Source organism: Zea mays, chromosome 6 (genome assembly GCF_902167145.1).
Source record: "Zea mays cultivar B73 chromosome 6, Zm-B73-REFERENCE-NAM-5.0, whole genome shotgun sequence".
Classification (NCBI taxonomy): Eukaryota; Viridiplantae; Streptophyta; class Magnoliopsida; order Poales; family Poaceae; genus Zea; species Zea mays.
In genome coordinates this window covers 181,194,392-181,202,861 of record NC_050101.1, presented here as the reverse complement: position 1 = coordinate 181,202,861, position 8,470 = coordinate 181,194,392, and positions in this window count along the sequence as shown.

The window sequence follows — 8,470 nt, the reverse complement described above, 5'->3', positions numbered from 1 at the left end:
CAAGGTTTGATAATAGGATGCAGTTCGGCTGCAGGGACTAGCTGCAGGTCGCCGAACTTCTGACATATTTGACATCCTTTGTAGTACTTGAAACAATCGGCTATCATATCAGGCCAATAGAAACCGGATCTTCTCAACAACCATTTCATTTTTGGAGCCGATTGATGAGTACCACAAATCCCCTCATGCACTTCGGCCATAGCTAGTGTAGCATCATCAAGGCCCAAGCATTTAAGCAAAATGTCGCCAACTATCCGGCGGTAAAGTTCATTATCAATCAAAACATACTTGAAAGCTGTACGCCGAACATTCTTGTCCGTCTTACCATTGTGATTACGTAGGTAGCTAATTATAGGTGTCCTCCAATCAATCGCCTCGGCTGTATTGTTAGCCGAACTAATCAAGGAGACGTTCCTGGTATATCCGGACGGTCCGGCCTCCTGGCCCGGACGGTCCGAGCCTATCGCGGACTGTCCGGATAGATAGCCTATCGGCACTACACCGGTTATCAGACTTTCAGAGCTGTGAAATCTTCCTCGCTTTATCCGATAACCTGATGCATCTTGTGCCAAGTCATTAGCTCTGCAATTCTCAGTTCTAGATATGTGCCGAATATCAAATTCGTCGAAAGAGCGGATTATGTCTCAACATTTTTCAAGGTAACTATTTAAAGTGCCATCCAAACATTGATATTCCTACATTGATATTCCTCTAAAATCTGTTGGACAACTAGCTGAGAATCACCCAAAACCCTCGCATGTTTCACCCCCATATAACTTAGCAGCTCTAAACCAAATAGGAGGGCTTCATATTCGGCCTGATTGTTAGTGCAACAAGTTTTCAATCGGCTTGAGAAGTCAAAAGAGGCATTCCTTGGTGAGACAAGCACGATGCCAATCTCTTGTCCTTCATTACAAACCGATCCATCAAAATACATGGTCCAGGGAGTAATAGTGATGTATGATGTGTCTAGCTCATGAGTATCATCAATCCGATGTTCTACAATAAAATCGGCTACGACCTGACCTTTCATAGATTTTAATGCTTCATAAGCCAGGTCATATTCTGTAAGTGCATAAGCCCACTTACCAATTCTACCACTCATGATTGGGTTTTGCAACATGTATTTAATGACATCGGTTTGACAGGAAACGGTGCAAGTGCTAGACAATAGATAACATCTAAGCTTGGTGCATGCATAAAACAGGCATAAACATAATTTTTCAACAAAGGTGTACTTTGTTTCAGCATCCACCAACCTCCGGCTTAAGTAGGTCACAACATGCTCCTTTTCTTCAGCCTCCTGAGTTAGAACAACTCCAATAACTTTGTCTTCGGCTGCAATGTATAATCTGAATGGTACTCCAAGCTTTGGAGCTTTTAATACTGGAGCCGAAGACAAATAGTTTTTAATAAGATCAAAAGCCTCCTGTTGTTCTGTCCCCCAAGTAAAATCGGCATTATTTTTAAGCCGAAGAATAGGAGTGAAAGCATCAACTTTCCCAGCCAAATTAGAAATAAACCTCCGCAAATAATTTACCTTGCCGAGAAATTTTTGCATTTCGAGCTTACAAGTTGGAGCTCCCACATTCCGAATGGACTTAATTCGGTTGGGATCTATCTCTATGCCATGCTCATGAATAATGAACCCTAGGAACTTACCAGTCGACACCCCAAAAGCACATTTACGTGGGTTCATCTTTAGACCATACTGACGCATCTTTTCAAAGGCCTTACGCAAATCAGCTATATGAGAATCAAATTCAGCCGATTTGACTACTATATCATCAATGTAAACTTCTACAGTGTTTCCTAATAACTCATGAAAGATCAAATTCATGGCCCTTTGGTAGGTGGCACCAGCATTTTTTAAACCAAATGTCATGACAACCCACTCAAATAAACCAATAAAGCCTGGACATATAAAGGCCGTTTTAGACGCATCTTTCTCGGCCATGAAAATTTGATTATATCCGGCATTACCATCAAGAAAGCTAATAACTCTATTTCCTGATGCATTATTAATCAACATGTCGGCCATAGGCATAGGGTATTCATCTTTAGGAGTTGCTCTATTTAAATTGCGGAAATCAATACAAACTTTGAGCTTACCGGAATCCTTCTTTTCTACCGGCACAATGTTGGAGACCCACTCTGCATACCTGCACGGCCTAATAAAGTTGGCTTCTAAGAGCCGGTGAATTTCGTCCTTAATCCTGGGGAGTAAGTCCGGACAAAACGGCCTTGGTCTTTGTTTAAAAGGCATGAAACCGGACTTAATAGGCAACCGATGCTCCACTAGCTCTCGGTTTAATCCTGGCATTTCAGTGTAGCTCCAAGCAAAGCAATCAGAATATTCTTTTAACAAACCGATCATTTTATCCCTAGAATCGGCTTTCAGGGTCTGGTTTACAAAAGTCGGCCTTAGAGTGTCTCCTTCTCCTATGTCGATCTCCTTCAAAGGATCGGTCGATGTAAATCCCTGTCCTAATTTGTCAAGATCCCTGAACTCCTCTATTGTGCTTACCTTAGAGGGGCTGGATGTTCTCTGCGTGGACGCGGACTGTCCGGCCTCAGGGTCCGGACCGTCCGCGATACTGGTCTGGGGCTGCGGTGCTCTCTCGCAGCAGCCGGACTGTCCGGCCTTAAAGGCCGGACCGTCCCGAAGAAGACCGGACCGTCCGGCCTTAGGGACCGGACAGTCCGCGAGGAGGGCTGGGCTCTGCGGCCGTCTCTGTTCTTCCTCGGACCGTCCGGCCTCAGGGGCCGGACCGTCCGTGACCTAGGACGTGTTCTCTTCAATTGTATGCATCATTTAAACTTTACTTGGGATTTAGCCGATTCTCAATCGGCTCTAGCATTACAGGAATGAAGCCTTTCCTGTCGATACTTATGAACTGATAATCAGAAAAATCAACTCCCATGAGACATGTCGCAGTCTCATAGGTCCAAAGCACAGGGGCATCTGCTATAGCAATGCAAGCCGATGAGTCAGCATGTACCTTTTCTACATCATCGCCTACCCATTGTAACAACATTTGGTGCAAAGTAGAAGGTACACATTGATTTGCATGGATCCAATCTCTGTCTAATATCAAACTATAATTCCCTTCTACCTCGGCGACGAAGAAAGCAGCAGCGAGGGTCTTTGTCCCGATGGTCAACTCAACGGACGTGACACCCTTGGCCTTGATCGGACTGTCGCTCCCAACGCCACTGAGCGTCATATTAGTCCGGATCAGATTGTCATCCTGCTTACCTAATTTTCTGTATAATGAATAAGGCATTAAATTTACGGCCGCCCCACCATCTACCAACATCCTAGCAATCGGCACTCCATCAATGTGACCGTGCACGAAGAGCGGCTTTAAATGGTTGACCGATTCTTTTGGTTTGGTGAAGACGGCCTCTTTAGGACCAAAATCGAAATGAGCAACTACAGGTTCATCATCGCCGATGATATCATAATCGGCTGAAAATGTAATAACATTCACATCCATACCTGTATGCCCGGGTGAGGCTTCGTAGTCGACCAGATCCTCTCCCAGCAGGTCGTCCTCCTCGATGTTATCTTCCTCCATAGGTGTTGGCGTGTCGTTGGCGGCCTCCTGGAGAGGGGCGGACGGTCCAGACTCTGGGGTCGGACGGTCCGCACTTGTATCGGATGGTCCGGCCTCTGGAGCTGAACAGTCCGTGATGCCCGCAGAGAGCTGTGCAACCTCTGTTTTGTCATCTGTTTTTGTGGCCGCTTGATTTGCTTCAGCATCCTTTGGCCTCCATCTCTTTTGTGGTGGTGGGTACTAGGGATGCGTATCATTAAATATTTTTTCCGCCTCATTTTTCTTGCTCTCCTTTGCTCTCAGGCGCTGTAATTTGCGCTTTTGAGACCATGTTAGACCCGATGGACACCATCGGGGCATGGAGTACTTTGGGTCAGATGCTTTGCTGGTCGCTCCTGTGTCTCTTACTACCTCTGTCTTGGTCGATTTACCAAAAACCATCGGCCCTTCGTTGCTCCCTTGTATGACGACATCTGCAGTGCCTATTTTGATGATACCTCCTTTCGTCGTCCTTTTGGTGCCCGTAGACATCTCCTCTCTATGGCCCCCTGCCGGATTGGTCGGCCTTTGCTGCCGAGTAGTCTGGCAATCTTGTATGACCCACGCCTGGTGACCGGATTGAGGTGAACCCAATCGGTCTTGCACTAGGGGTGCCAGTCTATCAAATACAGAAGTTTGGGGTGCCCCCAAGCGGGGTACTGCGGCATCCCATATGGATATGGTGGCATGCCGCACATTTGATTTTGGACATACGGTGGTGGCGGGTATGCATAATGATACGACATATATGGATATGGTGGTGGAGGTGTCCATGATGTTGGTGGTGGTGGTGTTAGCTGGGCAACATCTTGGGTCGATTTATCCGGCCCTGCTTGATGAGAAAACCTAATTGATCTTGCTTGTCCATCTTGGGCAGGTGAGCGAGGTCGCTTCGCTGGCCGGTCCATGGGGCCGGCCTTTTGTACATATTTAGATAATAGCTGATCAAATGTTGGGTCGGCCTTGACCAAACGGCCGGAGGCTTTAAGAGTGTTCATCTTCCACGTACCTATTTCTGGTCGTCGCGGTTTGAAAGTACGCGGTCGCCGCTGCCCCTGAGCATTGCCGGACTGTCCGCCGTACCCACCCGGACCGTCCGGCGGTGTCCCGGACCGTCCGCGTCTATGGGCCGGACCGTCCGCGATGCGCAGAACAGGGGGCCGAGCCTGGCTGCCTGGCTGCGCCTGCCCCCCAGCGTTGGAGGCTGCGATGGTGATCTTCAATGTCTCCCCTCCATCTGGGGTCTTCTCCGCCACCACTTTCCTGCAAGAAATTTTAGTATTCTCATCGGCTTCCCGCGGGTTGCCGATGATGATTTCCTTGCCTTTGCCCTTATCGGTCGCGCTAGGCCGAACCAGGACTTTCTTGTCATCCAAGTTGATCATATTCATCGGAAAAGGCTCAGTGTCCATTTGCATTTCCTGAAATTTCAATCGGCCCTCGTTGATGGCCGATTGGACCTGTCGTCGAAATACATTACAATCATTAGTGGCATGAGAGAACGAATTATGCCACTTGCAATAAGCACGACGTTTAAGCTCGTCGGCAGATGGCATAGTATGATTTAATTTTATGTTGCCGCTTTTAAATAATTCATCGAATATTTTGTCACATTTACTAACATTAAAAGTAAATTTAACCTCTTCTTGTTGTTTCTTTTGAACCGGCTGCAAAGAAGAACAAACTGGAGCTTTGGCTTATTTTGGCCAAACCATCTCAGCGGCGTACATATCTTGCGGTTCATCATCTGAGCTATTCTGATCACAGTCTACTATATGGACGTTGTGACGAACCGCTTTAGCTGTATCTTTGCATCGGCTTTCGCAAGCTAAAGCCTTCTGATGTAACTGACATAGCGTAAAAATTGAATGCTTTCTAATCTTTCTTTTAGATAATATCGCATTCCATGAAAAGCTAATCCCACCAGCTGCTTTTCTGCCAGGTTAATTTGGAAGCATCGGTTTCTAGTGTCCCGGAATCTCTGGATGTAGTCATTAACCGATTCATCCTTTCCCTGTCGCAGAGCCGCTAGATCTATCAAGTCTAACTCATAATCGCCGGAGAAAAAATGATCATAAAATTTTTGTTCTAAATCTCTCCATGAAAAAATAGAGTTATGCGGTAGTGTAGCGTACCAGGCAAATGCAGTCCCAGTCAGAGATAATAAAAATAAACGGACACGGAACGCCTCGGTATCGGCCAATTCTCCTAACTGTGCCAGGAACTGGCCTATGTGCTCGTGCGTGCTCTTTCCTTGGTCACCCGAAAATTTTATGAATTCAGGTATTCTTGTTCCCTAGGGGTACGGGTGATAGTCAAATCGGCTGTCATATGGTTTCCGATATGACTGCCCCCCAGGGGTCACGCTAACTCCGAGCTTATCTCGGAATGCCCCAGCTATTTCTTCCCTTACTATGTCAATGGCGGCCGGTGGTAGCCCACCGGCCCTTTAGTCCAACATGGGTGTGGGTGTTTGGGTATTATGTTGCCTTCTTGCCCATGAGTTTGGGTCTTGTGGGACATTAATGCTTACTCCAGGTATATCATATTGTTGGTCAGAATATTTTTCCGGTCTTATGGTGTCCGAAAAATGGTCACCCCCATGCATTTGTGGGGTGGGAAGTAAGGGGAAGCTTGGCTGAGGCGGGAGTATAGGTTACTGAATGTAACTATTATTACGTTCCACATACCCCCTGTTGGTCGCGTGCGCGGACGGTCCGGCGTTATGCGCGGACTGTCCGGTGAGGTGTTCGGACGGTCCGCCGTGATGCGCGGACGGTCCGAACGTGTCTGTTAGGGTTTGCACGGACTGTGGCGGCGCTGGCGTGAATCTCGGTGGTCCGTTTTGGTAAACAGGGCCAGCCGCCGGTGGGCCGGACGATCCGCGCTCATGTGCGGACGGTCCGGCCATGGGTAGATCAGCAGGTTTTTCCCATACCAGTGCAGGAGGTTGGGTTTGGCCGACGTATGAGTTCAACGGCATGCCATATAATGGTTGGGGTTGTACATGCCCGTTTGCAGCCGATGATTCTAGTGCGTCATGTGTGGTGCCTATATTGTGTGATGGAAAATTGGGCACAGTGGATTTTTCAAATGCGCGCGCTAATTTTCTATGGTCCTCTTGCATACCCCCTAGTATTTTCTGCATCTGTTCGCGCTGTTCATCAACGTAAGACTTGAGGGATTGGACATCGTTTGCGGTACTTACATTGGGGTTTGCTGCAGCAGGTTGGAGCGCGGCCGGATCAGTCGCCCGCACCCGGACGACCTTCTGATTCCTGTCCACCTTGAAGTTGGCCAGAAATTTCGCCTTAGCCTCCTTGATCAGCCTTTCCTTATGCTCCTCGAATTCCTGCTAGTCTTCAGTCGGCATGGCTTCCCATGCCGGCTCGATGATGTTGCTGGGAGAGACATCGGAAGGGCCCTTTGAACCGGCCATTGAGGGCCGATCTGATAGACCTTCACGCCTCGTCCCCAGCGGAGTCGCCAAAAAGTGTGTTGGCGCCGATCTGGGCGCCAATCACTACGAGTTGTACCGGCGGCGGTGCTCTCTGCGGAGGCACGGACAGTCCGCGGCCTAGGGTCGGACAGTCCGCGACCTGTGGCAGGAGCGGGGTCTTCTCTGCGGAGAGGCCGGACGGTCCGCGCCTGGGTGGCCGGACGGTCCGCGTGTGCGCAAAGGCGGCGGCGTTCGCCAATAGCACCTGGATCTGACCCCCCGGGAGGGACCCCGTCAGGGAGGAGAGATCCTAGGTTATGTCTTGAGGTCGGCAGGCCACCCAAGACGCCTACAGACGACGTAGAGCCGTAAAGAGGTGAAGATTGAGACGAAGAAGGCTACATTACTGTCTACTCCTAGGGCATGAAAGTAAAGAACTGGTAATATATTGATTTGGGTTCTATTGTGTCCAGCTCAATCGGCCGTAACCCTTCATCTATATAAAGGGAGGAGGTCTGGACTGCGTTCTCCAACAGCTCCCGCGTGATTGGAGGGATAAACACGCGAGGAGATAGGAGTTTTAACAGCCTGATCTAATCCTATCGCGGACCGTCCGCGCCTATGGGCCGGACCGTCCGGTCGTGCCCAGTGCCACAAACGGTGCTCAACACTCTTGTTTTATATATTTCCTACTCCGCAGGCTGAACACATTTCAGGCTGAACACATTTTCTGGATTCCAAAGTCAGTCTTTTCAACTCCATGTCTCCTGTTGTTTGTTTGTTTGTTTTACATATATAGAATAACCATTTCAAATTATTGGCAACCAAGTTCACAATACACATGCAGCATACCGCTGTCTCCCGAACCCAACTCATAACCCGACGCGGCTATAGCATGTGCAACTTGGGGGGTGTTTGGTTTGTAGGGACTAATGTTTAGTCCCTACATTTTATTCCATTTTAGTTCTAAAATTACCAAATATAGAAACTAAAACTTTATTTTAGTTTCTATATTTAGCAATTTATAGACTAAAAAGGAATAAAATGAAAAGACTAAACATTAGTCCCTAGAAACCAAACACCCCCTTGGTTACAACTTCGTACAGTGATTTAGGATGTTTGCCGTAAGTAAAACATCATTGCCTGTAACTCCATACACAGCAAGTGCTGAGGAGCCCATTTGCACCGCGCATGCCTGCTGTAGAAGTTTGTGGCACTGCTGTAGAAGTTTTTCCTACTGATGCCAGAAGTCACTTCAACGTTTTAAATCCAGCACGACGGTACAGAGGACGCTAAAAGGCAGACTATAAATAGATGATGATGATGCCTACGTTCACATTATGTACAAATTGTCGCCAAGCAAAGCGACGACAACAAATGGTTAGTCCACGTTACCGTTTATATTTATTTATTTATTTATTAGTAAAAGGAA